The sequence below is a fragment of the Hemitrygon akajei genome, chromosome 6, assembly GCF_048418815.1.
Source record: "Hemitrygon akajei chromosome 6, sHemAka1.3, whole genome shotgun sequence".
Lineage (NCBI taxonomy): Eukaryota > Metazoa > Chordata > Chondrichthyes > Myliobatiformes > Dasyatidae > Hemitrygon > Hemitrygon akajei.
In genome coordinates this window covers 2034355-2055106 of record NC_133129.1, presented here as the reverse complement: position 1 = coordinate 2055106, position 20752 = coordinate 2034355, and the positions used below count along the sequence as shown (strand labels likewise).

The following is a 20752-nucleotide window of genomic DNA, read 5'->3' as shown; positions in this document are numbered from 1 at the left end:
TATGCTACTGGGGTACTCGTCCCTCCTACATGTCCCTCCATTTTTCTATCATTCGGTGACGTTTACCAGGTACATTCGATACGAAAGGTTTTTCAAAATATAAACAGCCGATAAACACATTTGAAGCAGTCATTTTTATGATGTAGAAAATGCAGCAACCATTTTCTGCATTATCAAAAGCCCCCACGCCAGCAATGTGATAATGAGGTGTTCATAGGCAAATACCGACTGGACGCTTCAAGTTTTTGAATCACTTCCCAACGCCCACGGACTGTCTCAGTGAATCGGATTTCACGGCAAGAGCCTTCGGCATTAGTACATACGGTACCTGACTTTATCACAGTAGAGAACGGCGCCCATCAATAAAAGGGCAAGAGTTTTCAGTCCGAGTGGGATACACAACATCAGCACGGCAAAAGCACCTGTCCCTGAAGTGAAAGTGAGACAAGTCAATCCAGACTCAGGCAAAGGGGGAAAAACCAATAATTTGCACAGATTAGAATCTGTAGATGTGGAGATGAACATATAATTTAGCAGATTTATACTGACAGAACTACGGAAGATTAAGCATGTATGAATGAACAAGTAAAAGATATTACTAAGAATGTAGACAATAGACAATAGGCAGTAGGTGCAGGAGTAGGCCATTCGGCCCTTCTAGCCAGCACCGCCATTCACTGTGATCATGGCTGATCATACACAATCAGTACCCCGTTCCTGCCCTCTCTCCATATCCCTTGACCCCGCTATCTATAAGAGCTCTATCTAACTCTCTCTTGAATGCATCCAGAGACTTGGCCTCCACTGCCTTCTGGGGCAGAGCATTCCACGTATCCACCACTCTCTGGGTGAAAAAGTTTTTCCATATCTCTGTTCTAACTGGCCTACCCCTTATTCTTAAACTGTGGCCTCCAGTTCTGGACTCACCCATCAGCAGGAACATGCTTCCTGCCTCCAGCGTGTCCAATCCCTTAATAATCTTATATATTTCAATCAGATCCCCTTTCATTCTTCTAAATTCCAGTGTATACAAGCCCAGTCACTCCAATCTTTCAACATATGACAGTCCTGCCATTCCGGGAATTAACCTTGTGAACTACGCTGCACTCCCTCAATAGCAAGAATGTCCTTCCTCAAATTTGGAGACCAAAACTGCACACAATACTCCAGGTGGGGTCTCACCAGGGCCCTGTACAGCTGCAGAAGGACCTCTTTATTCCTATACTCAACTCCTCTTGTTATAAAGGCCAGCATGCCATTAGCTTTCTTCACTGCCTGCTGTACCTGCATGCTTGTTTTCATTGACTGATGTACAAGAAACACCTAGATCTCGTTGTACTTCCCTTTTTCCTAACTTGACTCCATTTATATAGTAATCTGCCTTCCTGTTCTTTCCACACAAAGTGAGTAACCTCACATTTATCCACATTTAAACTGCATCTGCCATACATTCATCCACTCACCTAGCCTGTCCAAGTCACCCTGCATTCTCATAACATCCTCCTGACATTTCACACTGCCACTCAGCTTTGTGTCATCAGCAAATTTGCTAATGTTACTTTTATTCCCTTCATCTAAATCATTAATGTATATTGTAAACAGCTGCGGGTCCCAGCACCGAACCTTGCGGTACTCCACTGGTCACAGCCTGCCATTCCGAAAGGGACCCGTTAATCGCTACTCATTGTTTCCTGTCAGCCAGACAATTTTCAATCCATGTCAGTACTCTGCCCCCAATACCATGTGCCCTAATTTTGCCCACTAATCTCCTATGTGGGACTTTATCAAAGGCTTTCTGAAAGTCCAGGTACACTACATCCACTGGCTCTCCCTTGTCCATTTTCATAGTTACATCCTCAAAAAATTCCAGGAGATTAGTCAAGCATGATTTCCCCTTCATAAATCCATGCTGACTCGGACTGATCCTTCTACTGCTATCCAAATGTGTTGTAATTTCCTCTTTTATAATTGACTCCAGCATCTTTCCCACCACTGACATCAGGCTAACCGGTCTATAATTCCCTGTTTTCTCTCTCCCTCCTTTCTTGAAAAGTGGGACAACATTAGCCACCCTCCAATCCACAGGAACTGTTCCTGAATCTATAGAACATTGGAAAATGATTACCAATGCATCCACGATTTCTAGAGCCACCTCTCTAAGTACTCTGGGATGTAGACCATCAGGTCCCAGGGACTTATCAGCCTTCAGACTCAACAGTCTACCCAACACCGTTTCTTGCCTAATATAAATTTCCTTCAGTTCATCCATTACCCTAGTTCCTTTGGCCACTATTACATCTGGGAGATCTTTTGTGTCTTCCAATGTAGAGATCACAATGACAGGGGTTAAATGTTAGAACAAAAAATAAACCTACAGTAAGACTATAGATCATAAGACAAAGGACATTCGGCTCATCGAGTCAACTCCGCCAGTCTCTCATGAATGACTAACCGTCTCAACCCCATTCTCCTGCCATCTCCCCATAAACTTTGATGTCCTTGCTAATCAAGAACTTATGAATCTCCACTTAAAGGCCAAAGACGACCTCCACATTCATCTGTGGCAATGATATCCACACATTCACCACCCTCTAGCTAAATACATTCCTCCTCATCCTTGTTCTTGAGGGACGTTTCTCTATTTTGAGGCTGTTCTAGTCTCCCCCACTATATGAATTCGCTCCACATCCTCTCTATCCAGGCCGTTCAATATTCAATAGGTTTCAATGAGTCCCCTCTCCTGTCCCACTCATTGTACTAAACTAGCGAGAATAGTCCAGAGTCCAATCTGTGTTGGGAGCAGAGCACTGTGAAGAGTTTACTCGCAAGTCGGCGAAGCTGGTATAAAAGGATTGCTTCGCGGGAGTTCGCACATTCCAGAGGTCCGATCAGCGTCGAGAGCACAACACTGCGAAGTAAATAAAAGTATAGAAGGGGCAAGTGGGGCGGCTATTGTTGGGAGTAGGCCAGCGGTGAGAGTGGGAGCATCAGGCTTGGACTCAAGAGGCCAAAGAAGACGCCAAGGCCAAAGAAACAGGTCCGTGGATTTGGTATTGGATTCCCATTGTACAGTGCAGGCAGAATGGCAGTGGAATGCTCCTCTTGTAGGATGTCGGAATTCATGGAACATGATAGTTTCCCTGATGACTACACCTGCGGGAAGTGCAGCCAACTCCAGCTCATGAGAGACCATGTTAAGGAGCTGGAGCTGGAATTGTATGAACAAAGGATCATCCAGGAGGGAAAGCAATTGGTAGATATGACTTTCGAGCACATAAATACACCCAGAGTGCAGAATTCAGGGAGTCGATGGATGAATACCGAGAGAGGTAGAGAGAGAAGGAAGTCAATGAAGGGTCCCCCTGAGGCCATTTCCCTCAGCAAGAGGTATACCCCTTTGGATACTGCTGAGGGAGATGACCTATCTGGACAAGGCAGCAGCAGCCAGACCAATAGCATTGTGTTTGGCTCTGAGCCTCAGAAAGGAAGGGTGAAGTCGGCCAGAAAAATAGTCATAGGGGAGTGTATAGACATTAACAAAGAGGATGTGCTGGAGCTTTTGAAAGGTATTAAGTTAGATAGGTCATCGGGACTGGACGGGATATACCCCGGGTTACTGTGGGAAACGAGGGAAGAGATTGCTGAGCCTTTGATGATTCTCTTTGCATCATCAATAGGGACTGGAGAAGTCCCAGAGGATTAGAAGGTTGCAAACATGTTCCCTTGATCAAGAAAGGGAGTAGAGATAATCTAGGAAATTATAGACCAGTGAGTCTTACTTCAGTGGTGAGCAAGTTGTTGGAGAAGGTCCTAAGAGGAAGGATTTGTGAGCATTTGGAGAGAAATAATCTGATTAGGGATAGTCAGCATAGCTTTGTCAAGGGCAGATCCTGCCCTTGTATTTGGATTTCAGTAAGACATTTGATAAGGTTCCCCATTCAAGTCTCATTCAGAAAGTAATGAGGCATGGGATCCAAGAAGACCTTGCTTTGTGGATCCAAAATTGGTTTGACCACAGAAAGCAAAGAGTGGTTGTGGATGGTTCGTGTTTGGCATGGAGGTCGGTGACCAGTGGTGTTCTGCATGGATCTGTTCTGGGACCCCCTCTTCTTTGTGCTGTCTATCAATGACGTAGATGAAGAAATAGAAGGGTGGGTTAGTAAGTTCGCTGAAGACACAAAATTTGAGAGTGTTGTGGATAGCCTGGAGGGTTGTCAGAGGTTACAGCGGGACATCGATAGGATGCAAAACTGGGCTGAGAAGAGGGAGATGGAGTTTAGCCCAGATAAGTGTGAAGTGATTCATTTTGGTAGGTAAAATTTGAAGACAGAATATAATAATAATGGTAAGACTCTTGGCAGTGTGGAGGATGTGTGGGATCTTGGGGACTGTGTCCATAGAACACTCAAAGCTGCTGTGCAGGTTGACAGTGTTGTTAAGAAGGCATATGGTGTGTTAGCCTTCATCAACCACGGAATTGCGTTCAAGAGGCATGATGAAATGTTACAGCTATGTAAGACCTTACTTAGACCCCACTTGGAGTACTGTGTTCAGTTCTGGTCACCTCATTACAGGAAAGATGTGGATACTATAGAGAGAGTGTAGAGGAGAATTACAAGGATGTTGCCTGGATTGGAGAGCATACCTTATGAGATAGGTTGAGTGAACTCGGCCTTTCCTCCTTGGAGTGTCAGAGGATAAAAGGTGACCAGATAGAGGTGTATAAGATGATGAGAGGCATAGATCATGTGGATAGCCAGAGGCTATTTCCCAGGGCTGAAATGGGTAACACGAGGGGACACAGTTTTAAAGTGTTTGGAAGTAGGTACAATGGGGATGTCAGAGGTAGGATTTTAACACAGAGAGTAGTGGGTGCATGGAATGAAATGCCAGCGAAGGTGGTAGAGGTGGATACAATAGGGTCTTTTAAGAGACTCTTCGATAGATACATGGAGCTTAGAAAAATAGAGGACTATGAGGTGGGGAAATTCTAGGCATGGTCGGCACAATATTGTGGACCAAAGGGCCTGTAATGTGCTGTAGATTTTCTGTGTTCTGTGCTCTACAGTCCCAGAGCCATCAGATGGTCCTCATACATTAACTGTTGTATTCCAGGAATCATTCTCGTGAACTTTTAATTATATGTAATTATGCAATATTTATAAGATTGTTGTATAACATCTTTACTCCAGTAAACACTCCCTTACTTAGGAAAAGTGACATCTGATTGTCTTTCTGGTTTACTGAGAACACGCCGCTTTACTAAGTTTCTCCATGTTTCCCTAGATGAACATTGAACAATCCCTTATCGAACTCTCGTTAGGGTTTTTACTCCATTATTAAACAAAATGACAGAGTGTTGTATTTCTGGTCTGCCATATTCCAGTTGGTTCTCTTGGCCTCTCCGTGTTTCACTGAACCCTTCTCTAAACCCGCTACCACTTTTATCTGCCCCCTAACCCCGCTCTCCATGTGACAGCCCAGATTCCTACTGCCCAGATGCTGGCCTCTCAGAGGCCAGGCTACAGCCGCCTGATCGTTGTTAGATGCGTCTTCCATTCCTCTTCCCCTTCCTCCCTCTGACTTCCTCCCCGTACCCTGCAGGATGTGTCAATGATTTCTTACCTGGTCTGACCTGCCCCCGGATCTCACTCTGAAACACATGGATATATGGGGGCTTGAGCTGCTGTCCGTCGAAGTGTGGATAACGGTAGTCCAAGTCCCTGAACTCAGCTAGACACAGGTAGCCACCGGTGTCCTCCTCACACAGCTGCTTTATCCTGGTCGAAACATTTCCCAGCTCTGGGTCCCCGACGAGCTCGTACCGAGTCACTCCGTTTTCCGCTGCCCACGATCTATTTCCTTGGTGCCTGAAGGTGACGATGTGTCGGTAGGGATCCTTCCTCATCCACGTCACCGTGTGTGCGGTGAGGCTCTGCCGAGGCCGTGTGAACACACAGGGTAACGTGGCCGAAGCTCCCTCGGTTCCAGTCATCACTGAGACACTCTCGCCGGGAGCTGAGGGAAGGACGAACATTTTTTGCGTTACAGCAACTGGAAGGTGTGAGCAGGATTTCAATACTGTAGTTGTAGTTATTAACACTGTTTGTGGCACTCCCATCAGGGAAGAGGCAACGCAGCGTCCATGCCAAGACCACTGGACACAAAAACAGTTACTGCCCCAAGCTGTCAGACTGATCAGCACTTCCACCCATTATCCCACTCCACCAGCACTCTCCACAGCCCCTCAGAACCCTTCATCCCCCCCACGAGCTGCCACTTCACACTTACACTCACTCCACCCGTCATCCCTACGCTGACGTAAGTGTTTTCATAGGCTCTACTGTGACCAAAAAGAGTTCCTCTGGCCAAGAGTCACTATGCCACTTTATCATTTCCTGTCAGAGTCACCTTGTCTACAGATACCGACCATCACTTTATGTACATACAGTCTACATATATAGGTTAATCTTATCTCCAGTATATATGGACACACTCAGTTTCGTGTACGTTTTTGCTTTAGAGGGATTGTTTTTATATTTATTGTGTGTGTGTGTGTGTGTGTGTGTGTGTGTGTGTGTGTGTGTGTGTGTGTGTGTGTGTGTGTGTGTGTGTGTGTGTGTGTGTGTGTGTGTGTGTGTGTGTGTGTGTGTGCTTTTCTTTTATAATTGTGCTTGTTATGTTTATTGTGTTTTTCATGTTGCGTTGGATCTGGAGTAACAGTCATTTATTTTTCCTTTACAGTCGTGGACTGCAGAAAGGACAATAAACATTCTCGGATCTAGTATTTCGTAATGTGCAGGTTTTAAAAAATAGCGGGACCCAGTGGAGCATCCTTTTTGTCCTAGCTGTGTTTGAGCTGTGGTGCGGTAGTTAGGTATATGCATCGAGGCTTCGGTTCAGGAGTCTGAGCAAGCAAGTTCAGTTAAGATGTTCCTTAGAATCGGTCACGTTATTAGAGTAACACACACCGAATACTGGAGGAACTCAGCAGGCTGGGCAGCTTCTATGGAAAAAGTACAGTCGACGTTTCGGGCCGAAACCCTTCAACAGGACTGGAGGAAAAAATGCTGAGAAGTAGGTTTAAAAGGTGGGGGGGAGGGGATAGACAAACACAAAATGATAGGTGAAACTTGGACGGGGAGGGATGAAGTAAAAAGCTGGGAAGTTGATTGGTGAAAGTGACAGCAGGCCACAGAAGAAAGAAAAAGGAAGGGGGGGGTTGTCACCAGAGGAGGCAATCAGATAAGGTGAAAGAGGGGAAAGGGGATGGGAAACGGTGAAGGGGTGAGGGCATTATCGGAAGTTTGAGAAATCGATGTTCATGCCATCAGGTTGGAGGCTACCCAAACGGAATACAAGGTGTTGTTTCTTTACCCTCAGTGTGGTCTTATCACGACAGTGGAGGAGGCATGGATTAACCTACTGGAATAGGATTGGGAAGTGGAATTAAAATGGGTGGCCACTGGAAGATCCCACTTGTTCTGGTGGACGGAGCCGTAGATGCTCAGCGAAGCAGTCTCTCAATCTACGTCGGGTCTCACTAATATACAAGAAGCTACACCAAGAGCACCTAACACAGTATATTACCCGAACAGGCACACGGGTGAAATATCGCCCTCACCCGAAAGGACTATTTTGGGCCCTGAATGGTAGTGAGGGAGAAGGTGTAGGGGCAGGTGTAGCACATGTTCCGCTTGCGAGGGTAAGTTACAGGAGGAGATTCCTCGGGGAAGGATGAATGGACAAAGGAATCGCATAGGGAGCGATCCCTGTGGAAAGCAGAAAGCGAGGGTAGGGAAAGATGTGTTTGGTGCTGGGATCCATAGAACCATTGAACATTACAGCACAGAAACGGGCCTTTTGGCCCCTTCTTGGCCGTACTGAACCGTTTTTCTGCCTGGTCCCACTGACCTGCACCTGGCCCATATCCCTCCATACACCTCTCATCCATGTACCTGTCCACGTTTTTCTTAAATGTTAAAAGTGAGCCTGCATTCACCACTTCATCTGGCAGCTCATTCCACACTCCCACCACTCTCTGTGTGAAGAAGCCCCCCCCCCCAGATGTTCCCTTTAACTTTTCCTCCTTCACCCTTAACCCATGTCCTCCGGGGTTTTTTTTCTCCTGGCCTCAGTGGAAAAAGCCTGATTGCATTCATTCTATCTATACCCACCATAATTTTACACACCTCTATCAAGTCTCCCCTCATTCTTCTACGCTCCAGGGAATAAAACACTAACTTATTCAACCTTTCTCTGTAACTCAGTTTCTCAAGTCCGGCAAACATCCTTCTAAACATTCTCTGCAGTCTTCAACCTTATTAATATCCTTCCTGTAATTCGGTGACCAAAACTGCACACAATACTCCAAATTCGGCGTCACCGATGCCTTATACTACTCACCATAACATTCCAACTCTTATTACTCAATACTTTGATTTATAAAGGCCAATATACCAAAAGCTCTCTTTACTACCTTATCTACCTGTGATGCCACTTTTAGGGAATTTTGTATCTGTATTCCTAGATCCCTCTGTTCAATCCTCCACTACCTCTCTCTGACTTCTCCCGTTGAGCCAGTGTCTAATCCAATTTACAACCTCACCATGTATACCTAGCGACTGAACCTTCCTAACTAACCTCCCATGCGGGACCTTATCAAAGACCTTACTGAAGTCCATGTAGACATATCCACTGCCTTCTCTTCATCCACTTTCCTGGTAACCTCCTCAAAAAACTCTAATCGATTTGTTAAACATGACCTACCACTCACAAAGCCGTGCTGACTCTCCTGATAAGTTCCTGTCCATCCAAATACTTGTAGATCCTATCTTTTAGTACTCCTTCAATAATTTACCTACTACAGACGTCAAATTTACTGGCCTATAATTTCCTGATTATTTTTTGAGCCTTTTTTAAACAATGGAACAACATGAGCAATCCTCCAATCTCCCGCACCTCACCCATAGATACCGACATTTTAAATATATCTGCCAGGGCCCCTGCAATTGCAACACTAGTCTCGTTCAAGGTCCGAGGGAATACCGTTGGAGATGGCGAAATTTCGAAGGATTGTGTACTGGACTCGGAGGCCGGTGGGGTGGTAGGTGAGGACCAAAAGGATTCCCATCCCTCGTAGGGTGGCGGGGAGGATGGGGTAAGAGCAGACGTGCGTGAAATGGAAGAGATGGCGTTGAGGACAGCGTTGATGGTGGAAGAAGGGAACCTCCTTTTTATTTGAAAAGGGGAGGACATCTTCGTTCGAGAATGAAAAGCCTCATCCTGAGAGCAGATGCGGCGGAGGCGGAGGAATTGAGAGAATGGGGTGGTATTTTTACCAGTAGCAGGGTGGGACGGGGTGTAGTCCAGGTAGCTGTGAGAGTCCGTTGGTTTGTAATGGACATCAGTGGATAAGCTCTCTCCAGAGATAGATACAGTGAGATCGAGAAAGGGAAGGGTGGTGTCAGAAATGGACCAGGTAAATTTGAGGGCAAGGTGGACGTTGAGAGGCAAAGTGGATGAAGTCAATGAGTTTAGCATGGGTGGCAGGAAGCAGCACCAATGCAGTTGTCGATGTAGCGTAGGAAAAGTGGGGACGGTCACCATTGTAGGCTTTGGAACATAGACTGTTCCACATGGCCGACAACAGCCAGGCATAGCTGGGACCCACGGCTGCCCCTTTTGTTTGAAGAAAGTGGGAGGAGCCAAAGGAGAAATATTGAGAGTGAGGACCAGTTCCACCAGTTGGACGAGAGTGGTGATACAGGGGGACGACTTAGGTCTGGTGTCCATAAAAAAAAAGCGGAGAGCTTTGAAGCCTTCCTGGTGGGGGGCTGGAGGTGCATAGGGACTGGACATCCATAGTGAAAGTAAGATGATGGGGGCCAGGGAATTTGAAATCCTTGAAAACAGTCCATGGAGCTGAGACCCTCCGTTGCTCTGGATTTCGACAATCTGCAGAATCTCGTGCGTTTCCTATTAGAGTGGATGAGATGGCTGTCAGGGCAGAAGCAGGCTCCCTCTGTAGCGCGTGGAGACTAGGGAGACGTCCAGTTTCTCTGACCACCTCACCTGCAGGAAATGCGTCCAGATGCGGCTCCACGCTGACCGTGCGGGGGAAACGGAGCAGAATTTGAACGTATCTAGGATCTTGCGGGACACTGGGAGTATCACAAGCAAGATTTTTAGTAAGTGGATGCAGATAATTGATGACCACCAGGAGAGGCCGGGGACGGAACCGTCAGTGCAGGGCTCCCCCGTGACTGTTCCTCTCAGCAGCAAGTCCTGCATACATATATACATAGTACTGCTAGAGTGGAGGGGGAACTGTGGTGAACTTTTCTAGGCGCAACAGCAGAAGCCAGGTCGCACTGAGACTGTATCTGACATTTCAACGTGTATGTGAGATGCCAGATAAGGCAGTAGCGAGGGGGACTCTATAACAAGTCCATAAGACATAGAAGTAGAATTGGGATATTCAGCCCGCTGATTTTTCTCTGCAATTCGATGATGACTGATGTATTTTCCTTCTCAACCCTATTCTCCAGCCTTCTCCCCGTAAACTTTGACGCTGTTACTAATTAAGAACATATCCAATTCCGCCTTAATATGCCCAATGACTTGGCCTCCACTGATTCATCACTCTCTATCTAAAGAAATTCCTCTTCATCTCTCTTCTAAAGGGACGGCTTTCTATTCTAAAGCTGTGGCCCGATCCTAGATTGCCCCACTATAGAAAACATCATCTCCACGTTCACTCAAACTAGGCCTTTCAATAATATGAGGTACGTTTAATAAGATACTCATCCACACCCCCACCCCGTCTTCTAGCGAGTACAGACCCAGAACCATCAAACACTCCTGATACATTAACCCTTGCATTCCCAGAATCACTCTTCTGAAGCTCCTCTGAACCTCCTCCAGTACCTGTACATCTGAAGCTCCTCTGAACCTCCTCCAGTACTGTACATCTGAAGCTCCTCTGAACCTCCTCCAGTACCTGCACATCTGAAGCTCCTCTGAACCTCCTCCAGTACCTGTACATCTGAAGCTCCTTCTGAACCTCCTCCAGTACCTGCACATCTGAAGCTCCTCTGAACCTCCTCCAGTACCTGCCACATCTGAAGCTCCTCTGAACCTCCTCCAGTACCTGTACATCTGAAGCTCCTCTGAACCTCCTCCAGTACCTGCACATCTTCACTAGGATAAGGACAGGGCCCCTTTTTTTTTGCAGATCAATATCCATCTACTGAACTGCCAGGTATGGCAGTTTTGGATACGAACATGAATATGCACGTTTTGGAGGGATGCGGATTATGTGCGGGTAGACGGGATTTAATTCGCCACATGGTCTCACAGACTTTGCGGTACCGAACGGTCAATTCCTGCACTGTGCTGTTTTGCTTCCGATATTCCACTCTTTGTGTACGAAAAGAAGTGCCAGTGTAAACCTCTTTAAACTTTCTCGCACTTTACCTGAAAGCAATACGTTCAGGTATTTGCCTTCTCTTGTCCCTGGACTGTTGGTTTTTATAATTCTGTTGCTTCGTTTTCTCTGGAGGAGGGGAAGAATTTGGAGATTTTCTGTGCACCTGGTAACGTACAGAGAGATTCCTGGAATTCCCTCGGAGTGACAGAGAGTTTACAGCCAGAAAGGAGAACATTCGGTCACTTGACAAAGTCCCTGACTCTACACTGTCTCTATTCGCAGACTTTAAATACTACCAGATCACTCACCAAGTCCCATGCCCCCGCCCTTTGCTGCTCTTATAAAAGAAGCCAATATTGTCCAACTTCTCCTGTTCACAACCACTTCCCAATCCATTGAACACTTTCTGAATACTCTCCAACACTTCCATACCCTTTGTCAAATGTAGCTCTTAGATCAGCACAGAAATCTCCTAATGTGGGCTCTCCGAAGTTTTATAAAAGCTGCAACACTTTTATAGCAAACAGCCCAACCAACTATACCAGAGCCAACGCTATGCAGTTCCCCCAAGCACTACTGCCCAACAGGATTCAATGGAGAGGGACCCGGGTCAGGATCCCCGACACTTCGCTCCCACGTGGACTGATCAACATTATTGATCAGGTTTGGACCATGGGGATCCGAGGCAGCTACAGTACCTGAAATTTGGTCCTCACCTGTCACAGAGAGCTCCGTTAGAACCACTGATCGAAGTTTATAAATATTGAGCTCCACCCTGGCACTGATACCGACCCCCGTCACTCCGGTTCAGACGCTCCACCATTATCGAGGCATCTCTCCGACTGAGGTTCCCCACGAATCCGAACCGCCCTCCTCCAGCCTCCTGTGTCGTATTGCACCGGGAGCGGCCGGGAGCGAAAAATGTGCAGTTAAAAACTGGTCTAGCACCTGATTCTATCTTGTACCAGATCACGGAGCCGTTCAGGGCGACTTCAGTGCGTGGGTGGGTGAAAGTACACGGTAACACAGCGGAGGCCCCTTCCACCGCAGATACCACATCAGCGCCGGACATTGACCAACCATTCTTCGAATAGTCTGCTGAGAGGGAGAGACAGGCAGAAATGGCGTGAGTATGAGAGAGAGAGAGAGAGAGAGAGAGAGAGAGAGAGAGGAGAGAGAGAGAGAGAGAGAGAGAGAGAGAGAGAGAGGAGAGAGAGAGAGAGAGAGAGAGAGAGAGAGAGAGAGAGAGAGAGAGAGAGAGAGAGAGAGAGAGAGGGGGGGGAGAGAGAGATCAAAACAGCTGGTGAACAGAGTTTCAGAAGAAAACTGAACGGCAGCCTGGGCTGTAGTCCCACGTGGTATCGTAACATATCGGAGAGCCTGGTTTTTATATCGATACAGACTCAGAATCCGGTTTATTATCACTGGCATAATACCATAAGACCATAAGATATAGGTGCAGAAGTAAGCCATTCGGTCCATTGAGTCTGCTCCACCATTCAATCATTCCAGTCATCCCAGTCATTCCGCTGCCTTCTCCCCCATACCCTTTGATTCCCTGCTAATCAAGAACCTATCTATTTCTGCATTAAATGCACCCAATGAATTGGCCTCCACAGCCGCTTGTCGCGACAAATTCTACAAACGTACCACAGTCTGACTAAAGTATTCTCCGCAGCTCTGTTCTAAATGGGCGTCCTTCAATCCTGAAGTCATGCCCTCCTGTCCTGACTCCCCTACCATGGGAAATAACTTTGTCATATCTAATCTGTTCAGGCCATTTAACATTCGGAATGTTTCTATTAGATTCTCCCTCGTTCTCCTGAACTCCACGGAATACAGCCCAAGAGCTGCCAGACGTTCTTCATACGGTAACCCTTTCATTCCTGAAATCATTCTCGTGAATCTTCTCTGAATCTTCTCCAATGTCAGTATATCCTTTCTAAAATAACGAGCCCAAAACTGCAAACAATATGGTCTCACGTGTGTCTCAACGATACATCCCTGCTCTTATATTTTATACCTCTAGAGTAGAAAGCCAACATTGCAATCACCTTCTTCACAACCGACTCAACTTGGAGGTTAACCTTTAAGGTATCTTCAGCAAAGACTCCCAAGTCCCTCTGCCACTGTGCATTTTGAATTCTCTCCTAATCTAAATAATAGTCTGCCCCCTTTATTTCTTCCACCAAAGTGTATGACCATACACTTTACAACATCGCATATCCTTTGCCATTTCTTTGCCCATTTCCCTAAACTATCGCAGTCTCTCTGCAGGCTCTCTGTTTCCTCAACACTACCCGCTCCTCCACCTATTAAAATATTTTTTTAAATTATTTTAAAATTATTTAATGAACCAATATAAAATACATGATTTAAAGTGAATGGGAGTAACGTAAATAAATGATATTTGGAACTGAATTTTGTGTTAAAAGATTATGATTTTTTTTTGTTTTTGATGTGACGATTGACGCCAAATATGTTGTTGTATAGGGAAGAGGGGTAAGCGTAATAAGCTGTAGCTTCAGCCTACACCCTTTCGGTCTGTTTTAAAGAATATCTATGCGTTTTGTTGTAATTTTGTCCTATGAAATCATCATTGTAAATGGTGCTTTTTGTTATGTTTGTGCTGACCAAAATAAATTAATTTCATTCATTCATTCATTCATTCATTCATTCATTCATTCATTCATTCATTCTATCTTTGTTTCATCGGCAAATTTAGCCACAAATCCATTAATCCCATAGTCCAAATCATTGGCATACATTGTAAAAAGCAGCGGTCCGAACACCGACCCCTGTGGAATTCCACTGGTAACCTGCAACCAGCCAGAATAGGATCCCTTTATTCACACTCTCTGTTTTCTGCTGACCAGCCAATGCTCCACCCATGCTAGTAACTTCCCTGTAATTCCATGGGTTCTTATCTCGCTAAGCAGCCTCATGTGTGGCACCTTGTCAAAGGCCTTCTAAAAATCCAAATACACCCCGTCTACTGCATCTTGTTTGTCTATCCAGCTTGTAATTCCTCAAAGAATTACAGTAAGTTTGTCAGGCAGGATTTTCCTTTAAGTAAACCATGCTGCCTTTGGCCTATCTTATCATGTGCCTCCAAGTGCTCCGTAATCTCATCCTAACAATCGATTCCAACGACTTCATAACCACTGATGTCAGCATAACAGGTCTATAATTTCCTTTCTGCTGTCTCCCACCCTTCTTAAATAGTGGAGTAACATTTACAATTTTCCAGTCATCCGGTACAATGCCAGAATCTATTGATTCTTGAAAGATCATCGTTAATGCCTCCACAATCTCTCCAGCTACTTCCTTCAGAACCTGAGGGTGCATTCCATCAGGTCCAGGAGATTTATCCACCCTCAGACCATTAGCTTCCTGAGCACCTTCTCAGTCGTAATTTTCACTGCACAAACTTCACTTCCCTAACATTCTTGAATGTCCGGTAAATTGCAGATGTCTCCACTGTGAAGACTGATGCAAAATACGCAATCAGTTCCTCTGCCATTTCTGCATCTCTCATTACAATATCTCCAGCGTCATTTTGTTTTGGTCCTATATCTACCCTCGACTCTCTTTTTACCCTTTATATATTAAAAAAAAAGCTTTTAATATCTTCTTTGATATTAGTCGCCTGCTTCCTCTCATAATTTACCTTTTCCTTCCTAATGACCTTCTTAGTTTCCTTCTGCAAGTTTTTAAAAGCTCCTCAATCCTCTATCTTCCCACTAGCTCTGGCTTCCTTGTATGCCCATTCTTTTGCTTTTACTTTGGCTCTGACTTCACTTGTCAGCCATGGTAGTGTCCTTCTTCCCTTTGAAAAATTCTTCTTATTTGGAATATATCTGACTTGCACTTGCCTCATTTTACGCAGTAACTCCAGCCATTGCTGCTCTACTGTCTTTCCTGCAAATGACCCTTTCCAGTCAACTTCAGCCAGTTCCCCTCTCATGTCATTGTAATTTCCTTTATTCCACTGTAATACCGACACATTGGATTTTATTTTTCCCTCTCAAATTTCAATGTGAACTCGATCATATTGTGATCACTGTTCCCTAAGGGTTCCTTATCCTTAAACTGTCTTATCACCTGCAGATCATTGCACAACACCCAATCCAGCACAGCCGATCCCCTCGTGGGCTCAACAACAAGCTGTTCTAAAAAGCCATCCCTTAGGCATTCTGCAAATTCTCCTTCTTGAGGTCCAGTACTGACCTGGTTTTCCCAATCCACTTTCTTGTTAAAATCTCCAACGATTCTCATGACATTGCCCTTCTGACAGGCCTTTTCTACCTCCTGCTGTAATTTGTAATCCAAATCCCGGCTGCTGTTTGGAGGCCGTATACAACTGCCATTGGGGTCATTTTACGCTTAACTCAACCCATAGAGACTCTACACCTTCCGATCCTACGTCCCCTCGGTCAGCTTCCTAGGTTATATCATCGAGAGGGGACAGGTGAGAGCTGATCCCGAGAAGATCCGGGCTGTGGCCGAGTGGCCCAAACCCACGGACCGCAATCAACTCCAGCGGTTCCTGGGGTTTGCGAACTTCTATCGGCGGTTCATCAGCAACTACAGTCAGGTGACGGCCCCCCTTACCCGACTTACCTCATCTGCCACACCTTTCCTTTGAAACTCCGAGGCGGACTCAGCATTCGCCGAACTGAAGAGGCATTCCACGTCTGCCCACGATCTGTTTCAACCGGACCCCTCCTGTCAGTTCATTGTGGAGGTTGACGCCTCTGACTCCGGGGTGGGAGCGGTACTGTCCCAACGTTCGGGCCCGGATCAGAAACTACATCCCTGTGCTTTCTTCTCTCGCCGACTGTCTCCCGCTGAACGAAACTACAACGTGGGGAACCGGGAGCTACTAGCGGTCAAACTGGCGTTGGAAGAGTGGAGGCATTGGTTGGAGGGGGCGGAACACCCATTCATTGTCTGGACAGACCACAAGAACCTTCAATATATCCAGACCGCCAAACGCCTGAATTCCCGCCAGCCTGTTGGGCATTATTTTTTTGGCCGGTTCAGGTTCTCCCTCACCTATCGTCCGGGGTCCAAGAACGGGAAGCCCGATGCCCCTCTCCTGCCAATACGTTTCCGAGGAGGATCTTCCCAACCCTGAGACCATTCTTCCACCATCCTGTGTAGTGGCTGCCCTCACCTGGGAGATCGAGTCCAAAGTCAAAGAGGCCCAAAGGACACAACCCGACCCAGGCACCGGACCCCCCAATCGCATCTTTGTACCCGATGCTGTTCGATCACAGGTCCTACAGTGGGGGCACGCTTCTCGCTTCGCCTGCAATCCCGGAGTCGATCGGACCCTGACCCTCCTGAAGAGGCATTTCTGGTGGCCCTCCGTGGACGCTGACACCCGTTCCTATGTTTCCATATGTTCCGTCCGCGCCCGTGGAAAAGCCTCCCATCGGTCACCTGCGGGATTATTCCGTTCCCTACCTGTACCTGGGCGTCCCTGGTCCCACGTCGCTTTAGACTTCGTCACCGGTCTACCCCCTTCCCGCGGAAACACAACTGTCCTCACCGTGGTAGACCGATTCTCCCAGGCGGTGCATTTTGTGGCCCTCCCTAAACTCCCATCCTCGCAGGAAACCGCAGATCTTCTAGTCCGCCACGTCTTCCGCTCCACGGAATCCCCGCGGACATCATATCCGATCGAGGTCCCCAGTTCGTCTCACAGGTATAGAAGGCCTTCTGTCAAGCCTTAGGTGCAACGGTCAGCCTGTCGACCGGCCTCCACCCCCAGACGAACGGGCAGACGGAACGGGTCAACCAAGACCTGGAGGCGGACGTTACGTTGCGTAACGGCAAACCATCCGTCAACCTGGAGCGACCATCTCCCGTGGATTGAGTACGCCCACAACTCCCTGGTGAGCTCTGCCATTGGGAGGTCCCTGTTCGAGTGCTCCCTTGGGTACCAAACCCCCGCTGTTCCCCGCTCAGGAAGAAGAGATCGCGGTACCGTCGGTTCGGGACCATGTTGATCGGTGCCGGAAGGTTGGGGAGGAGACTCGCACGGCCCTACTCAGATCGACAAACCGAAATAAGAAAACAGCTGACCGACACCGGACTCCAGCACCAGAGTACCAACCGGGGCAGATGGTGTGGCTTTCCGCTAAGGACATCCCGCTCAAATGCGAACCTAGGAAACTCGCCCCCCGCTTCCTGGGACCATTCAAGGTCGAAAGGATTACCAACCCCACAGCGGTCCGCCTCACGCTGCCTAAGTCCATGTGTATTCACCCAACCTTTCATGTGCCCCAGATAAAACCTGTCTCCGTCAGCCTTCGTGTCCCCCAGCTGAGATTCTTCCCCCTGCCCGGCTCATCGACAACCATCCGGCATACACTGTCCGACGACTGCTAGATGTGCGCCGTCGGGGCAAGGGCCTCCAATACCTGGTGGACTGGGAGGGGTACGGTCCTGAAGAACGTTCCTGGGTCCCCCGCTCCTTTATCCTAGGCCATTTCCTCATCCAGGACTTCCATCGGGACCATCCAGACAGGCTGGAGGAACGCAAGGAGCTCCCATTGAGGGCGGGGGGGGGGGGGGGGGGGTACTGTCATGGTTCCGGTTGGCCGTTCCCCTTTAACACTTTAACCTGATCATGCTCCAATTTCAGTCAATTGCTGCTAGTTACCCAATAGTGGTATACCTGGCTTTCATCAGAGACTGGGAAATAAATACGAGGACGACTCTATCACAGGTTGCCAGTTCGTTGGTCAATTCTCGTGTGATACTTCGTTCCCTGTTCGGATTAGAACCGGTAGTTCTAAGTTCCGCTCTAGTTTCTAGAGAGTCCCTGTGAATCCCGTCTCCTTGTCAAGATCCCTCTGGTTTCCTGCTCTGCGTTCAGGTCTACGCCAGCCTCCCCAACTGACTCGACGTGCCGGTGTCCTGCACTTGGGTTCTCCTCTGTCACCCCCGTGTAACACTCCCAGACTGACGAGCACCATCTACCCGAAGCATTGGTTTTAAGGCGCCAGAATCCGCCTTCGCCCCCTTCTCCCGTCAGTAGAAACGGTTCCGCCGAGCTTAGAGGCTAAGCCACACGAGAAGGCCAGGAGTTGGACTTGGTTGTCAGAGGCTATTTGAGGCACACGCCATGAGGAGCAATTTTAGGTAGTGGGAGCTTGTCCGCACTACCACTCCTCGGCTTGACAACCTTAGAACCAAGGTTATATGTATAATAACGGATACCCGGGAGTGGGTTACATGCTGGAAACCTGTCGGGGTTTCGGGGGGTTGTAATTGTCTGTTCCCGGAATCTGTTGGCCTTAACAATCCTTCAGAGGGGAACTGCTTGGAGATTCGAGGGCTATGGGTAAGCCTAGTAATTTCTAATGTAGGGACATGTTCGGCACAACTTTGTGGGCCGAAGGGTCTGTATTGCGCTGTAGGTTTTCTATGTTTCTATTCTGAAGCACCGGTTACGGACAGAAGAATTCTAAGAATTCCCTCGGAGTGACAGAAAGCAGGGTAGGAGGACATTCGGCCCATTGATTTCATACTGCCTGTCTGTGAGAACAACCCACCCAGTCCCATTCCCCCATCCTTTACCCACAGCCCCACGAATTCCGTTTCAGACACTTGTCCCGCTCCTCTTTTCAACGGCTACTTCCGGCCCCACGTTTCACTCCGAACACAATCAGAGTGGCAATAATGTTTCCGAGCAATAGTTTAGTTATTTAGCGATTCACATTTATTCTGTGACGTAATTTCCTACCACGCCCATCAATGGGAAGAGCCTCCCATAGTCCAAACTCTTCATAATTTTAACTGCTCACCTCCCCCTCCTCCAACTAGGAATCCCTCCGACCTCTTTAACTGTAGGAGATCATCCGGAGTGTGAATTAGAAGCAGGAGGCCATTCGGCACCGCTAGATCTCACCGCTATTGAACAAGTTTCCGGCTGATCTATTTAAACTTAACACCCCGATCCTCCGCCATCGCCAATAGCCACCCACCCTCCTGTTTATCGAGGGTTCCACTCCGGGGTACAAAACTCTGGGTTCTATATGTGTGTTTCTCCAACTGCCCGACTACCAGATCACCTCCACTGAGGGTGTGCAGTGTGTCAAGAAGGCGCATCTGTCAGGAGCGCTTACGGTTGGACAGTTTCCCAACAACCTCCCACTCCCACTGTGTGATACAGCGCTCAAACACCTGCAGAACTGCCACAGCGGAAACCCGAAACAAGGAGATAATGAGGACAATGGGAAACACTTACTGTATCCCCGGACTGATACGGAAAGCAGAACCGTGCAGAGACAAAGCCGGAGACAGCGCATCGCCAACGCGTTAGTCTGGTGTCCTTTTTTCCTTACTAAAACTGAAATACAGAAGTTGCACGAAGTAATCGTCATTTCCTTAAAGATCCGCAACTCTTATAAACTGGTTATAATTAGATAAATCACTGATTCCTAACTGAACAGGGTTGGTTTGTTGCAGGAACACGTACACGCCTTCAGCCGTGAACATATGAAAACGGAAGAGACCTTGGGGAGTTCGGAGAGTTCAGACGCGTTCCTAAAACTGAACTTGAGAGAGCAAAGGATAGCAATAAAGTTTCAGTGGCCACATATGATTAAGGAGGATACCAAAGCATTTCAAAACTTATTTACTCGCTTTCACCAACTCGTGGATCCCTTTGGAATGGGTCTGGTGAATTTCGATCATCTATTCGAGCTTCTGCAAGAATTCTGATTTCGCACAAGCAACTTTGAGTGAGGGCAAAATGCCCTGCTTCTCCGCGGGGGTGACGAGTTCATGGAAGGCGGTAATCAGAGTTAATGGCTGGCTGGAGTCGTCATGATTCACCATCTACGGTTGTGTGATCTCAGTAGCTGCCATCCCAATCTGGGCATATCGTCTCCCTGATATCTCACCAAAATAATTCCTACATTGTGCGATTGGTGAAAATTAAACAGTACATACTTACCACCACAGTGTTGGCACTCTGTAATATTTCACTTCAATGCCACTGAACTCATGAGACCCTTTCGTATAAAAGTCCTTTACCCCACAAAAATTCAATCTTATTCTTACAAACAAAAACATTCTGAAATAAGTTTGATACTACCCGTCGTGATAGTCACGGTTGAGTCTCACAAGTGCAAAAGTACATCACATTTTAATCCCTTAAATACAAAGAGCTGTTGGCATGTGGGCCTTCGTTTGACAGAGTTCAGAGAAAATTTACAAGATGTTACCGGAACTTGAGTACCTGGGTTATAGAGAAAGGTTAAATACGTTAGGACTTTATTCCCTGAAGCATAGGAGAATGAG

At 47.2% G+C, this 20752-nt stretch overlaps 1 long non-coding RNA gene across 1 annotated transcript; it reads right to left on the bottom strand.

The window, feature by feature from the left end:
- Positions 1-5640: 5640 nt before the first annotated feature.
- Positions 5641-19780, bottom strand: LOC140728680 (uncharacterized). Its single transcript, XR_012099145.1, has 3 exons — positions 19695-19780; positions 12148-12529; positions 5641-6018 (listed from the first exon to the last, which is right to left on the bottom strand). It is a non-coding gene; the product is annotated as an uncharacterized lncRNA (long non-coding RNA).
- Between the last annotated feature and the right edge of the window lie 972 nt (positions 19781-20752).